We start from the raw sequence: 13,985 nt of genomic DNA on the forward strand, positions 1-13,985 counted from the left end.
CCTCGAAGGGCCTGGTATTCAGATCTTCAGGAGTTGCTCACAGAAGATCCGTGGCCTCTTCCTCCCAGGGAGGACCTGTTGCAACAGGGGCCCTGTGTGTTCCAAGACTTACCGCGGTTACGTTTGACGGCATGGCGGTTGAACACCAAATCCTAGCTAGGAAAGGTATTCCGGGGGAAGTTATCCCTACTCTGATCAAAGATAGGAAGGAGATAACGGCGAAGCACTATCACCGTATCTGGAGGAAATATGTTTCTTGGTGTGAAGCCAAGAATGCTCCTACGGAAGATTTTCAGCTGGGTCGTTTTCTCCATTTTCTACAGACAGGAGTGGATATGGGCCTAAAGTTAGGCTCCATTAAGGTACAGATTTCGGCCTTATCTATATTCTTTCAGAAGGAATTGGCTTCTCTCCCAGAAGAAGGTCAGTTTGGTGCCGCACAGGACTCTAGAAATTTCTTTATAATGGGCTCTTGTAAAATTTGTCCCTTGTGAACCAACAGTGCATATGCATAAGAAATGCCTGTATCGGTATTCAAGGAGTTGCTGTTGTTGGTGGTGCACCCAGAGTCAATAGTACGTGTCAAAGTTACAAAAGAAAAGAGAGACTCTGTGTTGGGGCACGCTTGAAAACTAAAACTTAACTTTTAATTAGAGTATGATAAAATTATGGTACACAGATAAACACACACATATAATACTTTAGGAGAAGGTCATAAACTTATTATAGCCTCTCTCCACTTGTATTCTTTGTTCAGAGAAATGATTCTCACTAGTCAAAAAAAAAGGGGGGGGGGGGAATAATTAGGAGTAACAATTCTCCAAGTAATATGACTATTTAAGGTGACAGTGACACCTGAGATGAAAATATTAAGAATTTAATTTCAGCATAACAAAATAATAAATTCTTTGACATGTGGTACATAGGCATTTGATATAATAAATTTTGACTAAGATTTTAGTCCATGAACCAATGCCTATTGTAATGGTGTATCCTGGTAAAGGTTAATCTGCTATTTCTAAGTTTCTGATCAACAAGTGCAGTAAGCGAAAAGCTCTAGATGAGTAAATGATCAGAAAGAATGATTGAATAAGAAGAGAAGAATATAGATATGAAATCGGTAACAGTCAAAGGTTGCTCCAACATCTCTGCTTTTCACATGAATACAGAGGTATTTATTACTGCACCTAATATTCCCTAGCAGTCTCCCATCTAGGTACTAATCAGGCTATTCACTGCTTAGCTTCCAAGATCAGGCGAGATTGGGCGTAGCCAGTGAGATATGGCAGTAATATCACATAGATTGTGAATGAGAGGGTGTATGGTTATTGGCACATACCAGAAAGGGTACTTCTGCTGTCCATTATTGGGACACACGTCTAGCAGAAGCTAAGGCCAACAACATGACCACCTTACATGTAAGAAACTTGACCTCTACCTCCCGTAGGCGGTACAAAGGGAGGTTGGATATGCAGAACTCCCTTCAAAAAGGTCTGAACCTCAGGGAGGGCAGCCAATTGTTTCTGAAAGAAAATGGATAGGGCCGAAATCTGGACCTTTATAGAACCCAACCTCAGGCCCATATCCACTCCTGCTTTCAGGAATAGGAGGAAACGTCCCAGTTGAAACTCCACCGTAGGAAACTTCTTGGATTCACACCAAGAGACATATTTCTTCCAAATATGATGGTAATGTTTAGACGTTACCCCTTTCCTAGCCTGTATGAGGGTAGGAATAACCCTAGGGATACCCTTCCGAGCAAGTATCAGGCACTCCACTTCCATGCCGTCAAACGTAGCTGCGGTAAGTCTTGATAGGCGAACGGCCCCTGCTGCAGCAGGTCCTCCTCGGCTCTTCTTGCAGTAGATTCAGAAGGTCCGCGTACCAAGCCCTTCTTGGCCAGTCTGGGGCAATGAGGATTGCTTGAACCCTTGCTCTCCTTATGAACTTTAGGATTCTTGGGATGAGTGGGAGTGATGGAAACACGTACACTGACCGGAACACCCACGGAGACACCAGGGCGTCCACTGCCACTGCCTGTGGGTCCCTCGACCTGGAACAATAACGCAGAAGCTTCTTGTTGAGACGAGAGGCCATCATGTCTATTTGGGGCAAACCCCAAAGGTCTGTAATTTTCGTGAACACCTCCGGATGGAGACCCCACTCCCATGGATGGAAATCTGCTTCCCAGTTGTCTACTCCCGGAATGAAGATGGCTGACAGCGCCAACGCGTGCTTTTCTGTCCAGAGGAGTATTTTTGTCACCTCTGACAATGCCGCTCTGCTCTTCATTACGCCTTGTCGGTTTATGTAAGCCACTGTTGTTACGTTGTCCGACTGCACTTGAATGGCCCGATTTCTTAGAAGAGGGGCCGCTTGAAGAAGACTGTTGTAGACGGCTCTTAGTACCAGGATGTTGATGGGCAGGCCGGCTTCCAGGCTTGACCACCATCCTTGGAAGGTTACTCCTTGAGTGATTGCTCCCCAACCCCGAAGGCTAGCATCCGTGGTTAGAAGGACCAAGTCCTGAATCCCGAGCCTGCTGCCTTCCAGAAGGTGAGGCAATTGGAGCCACCAGAGGAGTGAAATCCTTGCCTTTGGCGACAGACGAATTCTCTGGTGCATGTGGAGATGAGAACTCGACCAATTGTCCAGAAGATCCAATTGGAAGGTCTGAGCGTGGAACCTCCCGTACTGGAGAGCCTCTGGGTTGGTTCCAAATGTGACTTTGGAAGGCTCAGAATCCAACCATGACTTCTGAGGAGGCGTGTTGTGAGAACAATGGCTTGCAGCAGCTTCTCCTTGGACGATGCCTTTATCAGCAGATTGTCCAAATATGGAATGATGTTCACACCCTGTTTGTGGAGGAGAATCATCATTTCTACCATCACCTTGGTAAACACCCTTGGTGCTGTGGAAAGGCCGAATGGCAGGGCCTGGAACTGGAAATGACAGTCCAGCAATGCGAAACGGAGATAAGCCTGATGCGGCAGCCATATCGGAATGTGGAGGTACGCATCTTTGATATCCAGGGATACCAGGAATTCCCCCTCTTCCAGACTTGATATCACCGCCCTGAGAGACTCCATCTTGAACTTGAACTCCTTTAGAAAGGGATTCAATGATTTTAGGTTCAGAATGGGCCTGACCGAACCATCCGGTTTTGGTACCACGAAAAGGTTCGAATAATAACCTTTGTTCTGCATGTGAGGTGGTACTGGTACAAAGACCTGTGCCTCCACCAGTTTTTGGATAGCGTCTTGTAGAACAGTGCTGTCTGCCAACCTCTGTAAGGTCCCCTGTGGCGGAGAACAATCAGACACCTCTGGAGCTCAGTGTCCAGTCAGCGGAGACAGTGGCTCAGACCCTGCAGGACGGATATAGCTCCCCCGATTAGTCCCTCGCTGCAGGCAGGCTGTTGCCAACAGCCTCCTGTAAAAAAATAAACTCTAAAAATAAACTTTACTAGAAAAGCTCTGTAGAGCTCCCCTAGCTGTGACCGGCTCCTCCGGGCACATTTTCTAAACTGAGTCTGGTAGGAGGGGCACAGAGGGAGGAGCCAGCCCACACTCTCAAACTCTTAAAAGTTCCAATGGCTCCTGGTGGACCTGTCTATACCCCATGGTACTAATGTGGACCCCAGCATCCTCTAGGACATAAGAGAAATAGGGCTGCTTTAGATTCCATACCTTCATTCCCAATGGAGTAGCTTTGTAGTAGAGAGATGCAACCTTACCAATTCGTGACCTAAAAGGGGCCTGTCTCTCAGTTGGGAATCCTCATGTATTTCAGTACTACAATGGTGGAGTAATGGGAGAAAACAATAACAACATAGTCAGGGCCGGATTAACAATGGGGCGGATGGAGTTGCAGCTCCAGGCCCCCCATTGAAAACAGGCCCAGAGCCCGCCACAGTGAAGAGGGCGAAGCCCATAATCACTGGCATTACAATGAGTCACACTGACTCATTGTATGCTGTGGCGAGACAGTGCGCCGGCCCCCAGCCTGCAAATCGGAAATCCCGGCCAGAGCAGGAGAGTCCGCTGACGCTCTCTTTTTTAGCCTCTCCCCACAGGTTATTGAACTGCCCGACTGGGGAGGAGGAGGAGCCGCTCTCCCCTCTACTCTCTGCTCCTCCCCCCAAAAAACTTTAGTGCCGCTAATGAGGAGGACTGACCGGCCGGAGGGGGAGAAGCCAGGAGGGGCACTGCAACGCAACGTGCGCCACACCACGCTGGTCAGCACCTTCCCCCCGCTGCCCACACTGCACTGGCCAGGTCCTTCCCGCGCCGCACACAGTGCTAGCCGGCACCTTACCTCCAGCCCCCCCCCGCCGCCTCTTCTCCCGCACCGCACAGGTGCACAACGCACTGGCCAGTACCTTTCCCCCCTCCCGCGCCGCACACCGCGCTGCTACGCTCCCCAGCCAGCACCACCCCTAGCTGCCTCACACTGCCCACTTCCCACACTACGCTGCCCCCACCCCAACTCACTTTCGTCCTGCCTCAGGCTGGGCATGGAGCCAGGGGGATATACTGGAGCCGGCGCTGTTAGTGGTGAGTGACACACACACTCGCACACACTTTCACTATCTCTCACAAACACACACACTCTCACTCTCTCACAAACACACTCTCAAACACACTCACTCTCTCACACACACACACACACACACACACACACACACACACACACACACACACACACACACACACACACACACTCTCACAGGGGCTACCTGGTGCAACATATATGAGGGGCTACCTGGTGCAATGTATATGAGGGGCTACCTGGTGCAATGTATATGAGGGGCTACCTGGTGCAACATATATGAGGGGCTACCTGGTGCAATGTATATGAGGGACTACCTGGCGCAACGTGTGTAAGGGGCTACCCGGCGCAACGTGTGTGTAAGGGGCTACCCGGCGCAACGTGTGTGTAAGGGGCTACCCGGCGCAACGTGTGTGTAAGGGGCTACCTGGTGCAACGTGTGTGTATAAGGGGCTATCTGGTGCAATGTGTGTGTATAAGGGGCTACCTGGCGCAACGTGTGTGTATAAGGGGCTACCTGGCGCAACGTGTGTGTATAAGGGGCTACCTGGCACAACGTGTATACAGGGCTCTGCCTGGCACAACATGCATAAGTGGCCACCTGTCCCTGTTTTCAATGGGTAGAGGGGGAAAGGGGGGTGCCAAAGGAAACATTCGCCCTGAGTGTCACAAAGTCTAGAACCAGCTCTGACTACATATACAGACTAGGAGGGGAGAGGGGCACACTGACGCATATACAGCATATACAGACTAGGATGGGGCACACTGACGCATATACAGACTAGGAAGAAAGGGGGGCACAGTAATGGGTAGCTATACAGACTAGGAGGTGAGGGTCACACTAATGCATGTAGTTTGAAGGGCACACTCCTTTTCTGTGGCCATGTCCCCTTTTTAGGTGCACGCAACAGTAATCCCGTTTCATTTCCCATACCTCCACTTCAAAATTCCCACTTTGACGACCACTGTATGTATGTGTGTATGGGTCTGTTGTTCTGCTCCTCTATTAAATGGTTGAAGGTAGGCACTATGACCTCCATGGAGATAGCCACACCCATGGCACAGGTCACACCCCCTGTTTAGACCACCCTCACTACAGTGCTTGTCATACCTCCTGCCAATGCACACTATAGGCCCTTCATACATTTCAGCTCCAGGCCCATGTGGACCTTAATCTGGCAATGAACATAGGGGGTAATTCCAAGTTGATCGCAGCAGGATTTTTGATAGCAATTGGGCAAAACCATGTGCACTGCAGGGGAGGCAGATATAACATGTGCAGAGAGAGTAAGATTTGGGTGGGTTATTTTGTTTCTGTGCAGGGTAAATACTGGCTGCTTTATTTTTACACTGCAAATTAGATTGCAGATTGAACACACCCCACCCAAATCTAACTCTCTCTGCACATGTTATATCTGCCTCCCCTGCAGTGCACATGGTTTTGCCCAATTGCTAACAAAAATCCTGCTGCAATCAACTTGGAATTACCCCCATAGTGTACACTGCTGATGTGCTATTTAGAAAATAATGAATATAAGCTAAGGATACTCAGAATGAAGCAGTACTACTCACCCAGGCAAAACATCATAAAATACCATAGATGTAAACAGTATAACTGTACAGAGAGACTAAAAGGTATTCACAAGTCAGATATTATAAAATACTTTACAACCATCATTGTAGACAGGATGATGAGACATCGATGTGAGAATAACTGCATCAATCACATGTTACAGTTCTGACATTGGCAACCAGGGCCATCTTAACAGCAGTGTAGGCCCCTGGGCACAGCAATGCACTGGGCCCCCTACCTATCCTCCAGCAGTAAGGGTGAGGGGTGATATCAGCGGCAGCTCTGATGTCCCGCGGGCGATAGTGGGTGTTCTATCTTCCGCTCAGCATGCAGGACCTGGAGCAGTAATTTCTGCTAATTATTCCGTTACTGCACAGATGATTGGCTAAACTGTAGAAGGGGGCATTGCACTGAATGCAGAAGCCCTGGTACATGACTTCCAGGGTGTTAGGGGGTGTTTAATAGAGATGAGCGGGTTCGGTTCCTCGGAATCCGAACCCGCCCGAACTTCAGGTTTTTTTACACGGGTCCGAGCGACTCGGATCTTCCCGCCTTGCTCGGTTAACCCGAGCGCGCCCGAACGTCATCATCCCGCTGTCGGATTCTCGCGAGGCTCGGATTCTATCGCGAGACTCGGATTCTATATAAGGAGCCGCTCGTCGCCGCCATTTTCACACGTGCATTGAGATTGATAGGGAGAGGACGTGGCTGGCGTCCTCTCCGTTTAGAGTGACTAGAGTACGAGAGACACAAATTTTGGGGAGCATATAGGAGGAGTACTACTTCTTGCTGCTGATAGTGTGACCAGTGACCAGTGCCACCAGTTTAATTAATCCGTTCTCTGCCTGAAAAAAAACGATACACAGTGTGACACAGTCACACATACCATATCTGTGCTCAGCCCAGTGTGCTGCATCATATACTGTATATCATTATCTGACTGCTGAGTGCTCAGTGCTCACTGCTCACACAGCTTAATTGTGGGGGAGACTGGGGAGCAGTTATAGCAGGAGTACATTTAAGTACAGTGCACACTTTTGCTGCCAGAGTGCCACTGCCAGTGTGACTGACCAGTGACCACTGACCACCAGTATTGTGATTGTCTGCTGACCACCAGTATATTGTGATTGTCTGCCTGAAAAAGTTAAACACTCGTCGTGTGGTGTTTTTATAAACGCATTCTTCAGACAGTGTCCAGCAGGTCCGTCATTACATAATATATACCTGTCCGGCTGCAGTACTAGTGTGATATATATATATATTTTAATTTTATCTCATTATCATCCAGTCTATATTAGCAGCAGACACAGTACGGTAGTCCACGGCTGTAGCTACCTCTGTGTCGGCAGTCGCTGGTCCATCCATAATTGTATACCACCTACCCGTGGTTTTTTTTTCTATCTTCTTGATACTAGTAGCTTACTTTAGGAGTCTGCAGTGCTGACAGACAGTGTCCAGCAGGTCCGTCATTACATAATATATACCTGTCCGGCTGCAGTACTAGTGTGATATATATATATATTTTAATTTTATCTCATTATCATCCAGTCTATATTAGCAGCAGACACAGTACGGTAGTCCACGGCTGTAGCTACCTCTGTGTCGGCAGTCGCTGGTCCATCCATAATTGTATACCACCTACCCGTGGTTTTTTTTTTCTATCTTCTTGATACTAGTAGCTTACTTTAGGAGTCTGCAGTGCTGACAGACAGTGTCCAGCAGGTCCGTCATTACATAATATATACCTGTCCGGCTGCAGTACTAGTGTGATATATATATATATTTTAATTTTAACTCATTATCATCCAGTCTATATTAGCAGCAGACACAGTACGGTAGTCCACGGCTGTAGCTACCTCTGTGTCGGCAGTCGCTGGTCCATCCATAATTGTATACCACCTACCCGTGTTTTTTTTTTCTATCTTCTTGATACTAGTAGCTTACTTTAGGAGTCTGCAGTGCTGACAGACAGTGTCCAGCAGGTCCGTCATTACATAATATATACCTGTCCGGCTGCAGTACTAGTGTGATATATATATATATTTTAATTTTATCTCATTATCATCCAGTCTATATTAGCAGCAGACACAGTACGGTAGTCCACGGCTGTAGCTACCTCTGTGTCGGCAGTCGCTGGTCCATCCATAATTGTATACCACCTACCCGTGGTTTTTTTTTCTATCTTCTTGATACTAGTAGCTTACTTTAGGAGTCTGCAGTGCTGACAGACAGTGTCCAGCAGGTCCGTCATTACATAATATATACCTGTCCGGCTGCAGTACTAGTGTGATATATATATATATTTTAATTTTATCTCATTATCATCCAGTCTATATTAGCAGCAGACACAGTACGGTAGTCCACGGCTGTAGCTACCTCTGTGTCGGCAGTCGCTGGTCCATCCATAATTGTATACCACCTACCCGTGGTTTTTTTTTCTATCTTCTTGATACTAGTAGCTTACTTTAGGAGTCTGCAGTGCTGACAGACAGTGTCCAGCAGGTCCGTCATTACATAATATATACCTGTCCGGCTGCAGTACTAGTGTGATATATATATATATATTTTAATTTTATCTCATTATCATCCAGTCTATATTAGCAGCAGACACAGTATGGTAGTCCACGGCTGTAGCTACCTCTGTGTCGGCAGTCGCTGGTCCATCCATAATTGTATACCACCTACCCGTGGTTTTTTTTTCTATCTTCTTGATACTAGTAGCTTACTTTAGGAGTCTGCAGTGCTGACAGACAATGTCCAGCAGGTCCGTCATTACATAATATATACCTGTCCGGTTGCAGTACTAGTGTGATATATATATATATTTTAATTTTATCTCATTATCATCCAGTCTATATTAGCAGCAGACACAGTACGGTAGTCCACGGCTGTAGCTACCTCTGTGTCGGCAGTCGCTGGTCCATCCATAATTGTATACCACCTACCCGTGGTTTTTTTTTCTATCTTCTTGATACTAGTAGCTTACTTTAGGAGTCTGCAGTGCTGACAGACAGTGTCCAGCAGGTCCGTCATTACATAATATATACCTGTCCGGCTGCAGTACTAGTGTGATATATATATATATATATATTTTAATTTTATCTCATTATCATCCAGTCTATATTAGCAGCAGACACAGTACGGTAGTCCACGGCTGTAGCTACCTCTGTGTCGGCAGTCGCTCGTCATCCATAAGTATACTAGTATCCATCCATCTCCATTGTTTACCTGAGGTGCCTTTTAGTTGTGCCTATTAAAATATGGAGAACAAAAATGTTGAGGTTCCAAAAATAGGGAAAGATCAAGATCCACTTCCACCTCGTGCTGAAGCTGCTGCCACTAGTCATGGCCGAGACGATGAAATGCCAGCAACGTCGTCTGCCAAGGCCGATGCCCAATGTCATAGTACAGAGCATGTTAAATCCAAAACACAAAATATCAGTAAAAAAAGGACTCAAAAATCTAAAATAAAATCGTCGTCGGAGAAGCGTAAACTTGCCAATATGCCATTTACCACACGGAGTGGCAAGGAACGGCTGAGGCCCTGGCCTATGTTCATGGCTAGTGGTTCAGCTTCACATGAGGATGGAAGCACTCAGCCTCTCGCTAGAAAAATGAAAAGACTCAAGCTGGCAAAAGCACAGCAAAGAACTGTGCGTTCTTCGAAATCACAAATCCACAAGGAGAGTCCAATTGTGTCGGTTGCGATGCCTGACCTTCCCAACACTGGACGTGAAGAGCATGCGCCTTCCACCATTTGCACGCCCCCTGCAAGTGCTGGAAGGAGCACCCGCAGTCCAGTTCCTGATAGTCAGATTGAAGATGTCAGTGTTGAAGTACACCAGGACGAGGAGGATATGGGTGTTGCTGGCGCTGGGGAGGAAATTGACAAGGAGGATTCTGATGGTGAGGTGGTTTGTTTAAGTCAGGCACCCGGGGAGACACCTGTTGTCCGTGGGAGGAATATGGCCATTGACATGCCTGGTCAAAATACCAAAAAAATCAGCTCTTCGGTGTGGAAGTATTTCAACAGAAATGCGGAAAACATTTGTCAAGCCGTGTGTTGCCTTTGTCAAGCTGTAATAAGTAGGGGTAAGGATGTTAACCACCTCGGAACATCCTCCCTTATACGTCACCTGCAGCGCATTCATAATAAGTCAGTGACAAGTTCAAAAACTTTGGGCGACAGCGAAAGCAGTCCACTGACCAGTAAATCCCTTCCTCTTGTAACCAAGCTCACGCAAACCACCCCACCAACTCCCTCAGTGTCAATTTCCTCCTTCCCCAGGAATGCCAATAGTCCTGCAGGCCATGTCACTGGCAATTGTGACGAGTCCTCTCCTGCCTGGGATTCCTCCGATGCATCCTTGCGTGTAACGCCTACTGCTGCTGGCGCTGCTGTTGTTGCTGCTGGGAGTCGATGGTCATCCCAGAGGGGAAGTCGGAAGACCACTTGTACTACTTCCAGTAAGCAATTGACTGTCCAACAGTCCTTTGCGAGGAAGATGAAATATCACAGCAGTCATCCTGTTGCAAAGCGGATAACTGAGGCCTTGACAACTATGTTGGTGTTAGACGTGCGTCCGGTATCCGCCGTTAGTTCACAGGGAACTAGACAATTTCTTGAGGTAGTGTGCCCCCGTTACCAAATACCATCTAGGTTCCACTTCTCTAGGCAGGCGATACCGAGAATGTACACGGACATCAGAAAAAGACTCACCAGTGTCCTAAAAAATGCAGTTGTACCCAATGTCCACTTAACCACGGACATGTGGACAAGTGGAGCAGGGCAGGGTCAGGACTATATGACTGTGACAGCCCACTGGGTAGATGTATGGACTCCCGCCGCAAGAACAGCAGCGGCGGCACCAGTAGCAGCATCTCGCAAACGCCAACTCTTTCCTAGGCAGGCTACGCTTTGTATCACCGGTTTCCAGAATACGCACACAGCTGAAAACCTCTTACGGCAACTGAGGAAGATCATTGCGGAATGGCTTACCCCAATTGGACTCTCCTGTGGATTTGTGGCATCGGACAACGCCAGCAATATTGTGTGTGCATTAAATATGGGCAAATTCCAGCACGTCCCATGTTTTGCACATACCTTGAATTTGGTGGTGCAGAATTTTTTAAAAAACGACAGGGGCGTGCAAGAGATGCTGTCGGTGGCCAGAAGAATTGCGGGACACTTTCGGCGTACAGACACCACGTACAGAAGACTGGAGCACCACCAAAAACGCCTGAACCTGCCCTGCCATCATCTGAAGCAAGAAGTGGTAACGAGGTGGAATTCAACCCTATATATGCTTCAGAGGTTGGAGGAGCAGCAAAAGGCCATTCAAGCCTATACAATTGAGCACGATATAGGAGGTGGAATGCACCTGTCTCAAGCGCAGTGGAGAATGATTTCAACGTTGTGCAAGGTTCTGCTGCCCTTTGAACTTGCCACACGTGAAGTCAGTTCAGACACTGCCAGCCTGAGTCAGGTCATTCCCCTCATCAGGCTTTTGCAGAAGAAGCTGGAGACATTGAAGGAGGAGCTAACACGGAGCGATTCCGCTAGGCATGTGGGACTTGTGGATGGAGCCCTTAATTCGCTTAACAAGGATTCACGGGTGGTCAATCTGTTGAAATCAGATCACTACATTTTGGCCACCGTGCTCGATCCTAGATTTAAAACCTACCTTGGATCTCTCTTTCCGGCAGACACAAGTCTGCCGGGGTTCAAAGACCTGCTGGTGAGATAATTGTCAAGTCAAGCGGAACGCGACCTGTCAACATCTCCTCCTTCACATTCTCCCGCAACTGGGGGTGCGAGGAAAAGGCTCAGAATTCCGAGCCCACCCGCTGGCGGTGATGCAGGGCAGTCTGGAGCGACTGCTGATGCTGACATCTGGTCCGGACTGAAGGACCTGCCAACGATTACAAACATGTCGTCTATTGTCACTGCATATGATTCTCTCCCCATTGAAAGAATGGTGGAGGATTATATGAGTGACCGCATCCAAGTAGGCACGTCAGACAGTCCGTACTTATACTGGCAGGAAAAAGAGGCAATTTGGAGGCCCTTGCACAAACTGGCTTTATTCTACCTAAGTTGCCCTCCCACAAGTGTGTACTCCGAAAGAGTGTTTAGTGCCGCCGCTCACCTTGTCAGCAATCGGCGTACGAGGTTACTTCCAGAAAATGTGGAGAAGGTGATGTTCATTAAAATGAATTATAATCAATTCCTCCGTGGAGACATTGACCAGCAGCAATTGCCTCCACAAAGTAGTACACAGGGAGTTGAGATGGTGGATTCCAGTGGGGACGAATTGATAATCTGTGAGGAGGGGGATGTACACGGTGATATATCGGAGGATGATGATGAGGTGGACATCTTGCCTCTGTAGAGCCAGTTTGTGCAAGGAGAGATTAATTGCTTCTTTTTTGGTGGGGGTCCAAACCAACTCGTCATTTCAGTCACAGTCGTGTGGCAGACCCTGTCACTGAAATGATGGGTTGGTTAAAGTGTGCATGTCCTGTTTATACAACATAAGGGTGGGTGGGAGGGCCAAAGGACAATTCCATCTTGCACCTCTTTTTTCTTGAATTTTTCTTTGCGTCATGTGCTGTTTGGGGAGTATTTTTTTGAAGGGCCATCCTGCGTGACACTGCAGTGCCACTCCTAGATGGGCCAGGTGTTTGTGTCGGCCACTAGGGTCGCTTAGCTTACTCACACAGCTACCTCATTGCGCCTCTTTTTTTCTTTGCGTCATGTGCTGTTTGGGGAGTGTTTTTTTTGGAAGGGCCATCCTGCGTGACACTGCAGTGCCACTCCTAGATGGGCCAGGTGTTTGTGTCGGCCACTAGGGTCGCTTAGCTTACTCACACAGCTACCTCATTGCGCCTCATTTTTTCTTTGCGTCATGTGCTGTTTGGGGAGTGTTTTTTTTGGAAGGGCCATCCTGCGTGACACTGCAGTGCCACTCCTAGATGGGCCAGGTGTTTGTGTCGGCCACTAGGGTCGCTTAGCTTACTCACACAGCTACCTCATTGCGCCTCTTTTTTTCTTTGCGTCATGTGCTGTTTGAGGAGTGTTTTTTGGAAGGGCCATCCTGCGCGACACTGCAGTGCCACTCCTAGATGGGCCAGGTGTTTGTGTCGGCCACTAGGGTCGCTTAGCTTACTCACACAGCTACCTCATTGCGCCTCTTTTTTTCTTTGCGTCATGTGCTGTTTGGGGAGTGTTTTTTTTTGAAGGGCCATCCTGCGTGACACTGCAGTGCCACTCCTAGATGGGCCAGGTGTTTGTGTCGGCCACTAGGGTCGCTTAGCTTACTCACACAGCTACCTCATTGCGCCTCTTTTTTTCTTTGCGTCATGTGCTGTTTGGGGAGTGTTTTTTGGAAGGGCCATCCTGCGTGACACTGCAGTGCCACTCCTAGATGGGCCAGGTGTTTGTGTCGGCCACTAGGGTCGCTTAGCTTAGTCATCCAGCGACCTCGGTGCAAATTTTAGGACTAAAAATAATATTGTGAGGTGTGAGGTGTTCAGAATAGACTGAAAATGAGTGGAAATTATGGTTTTTGAGGTTAATAATACTTTGGGATCAAAATGACCCCCAAATTCTATGATTTAAGCTGTTTCTTAGTGTTTTTTGAAAAAAACACCCGAATCCAAAACACACCCGAATCCGACAAAAAAAATTCGGTGAGGTTTTGCCAAAACGCGGGCGAACCCAAAACACGGCCGCGGAACCGAACCCAAAACCAAAACACAAAACCCGAAAAATTTCAAGTGCACATCTCTAGTGTTTAATTCGTAGGGGAGGGGTGGATAGTGGAGTGGGCTTAATATTTATCATTTTCCGGTGGGAGGG

The 13,985-nt window shown here is 47.8% G+C and overlaps 1 pseudogene; it reads right to left on the bottom strand.

Moving 5' to 3' along the window:
* Positions 1-1,175: 1,175 nt before the first annotated feature.
* Positions 1,176-1,294, bottom strand: LOC134947127 (5S ribosomal RNA; annotated as a pseudogene).
* Between the last annotated feature and the right edge of the window lie 12,691 nt (positions 1,295-13,985).

This window comes from Pseudophryne corroboree, chromosome 7 (assembly GCF_028390025.1).
Source record: "Pseudophryne corroboree isolate aPseCor3 chromosome 7, aPseCor3.hap2, whole genome shotgun sequence".
Lineage (NCBI taxonomy): Eukaryota > Metazoa > Chordata > Amphibia > Anura > Myobatrachidae > Pseudophryne > Pseudophryne corroboree.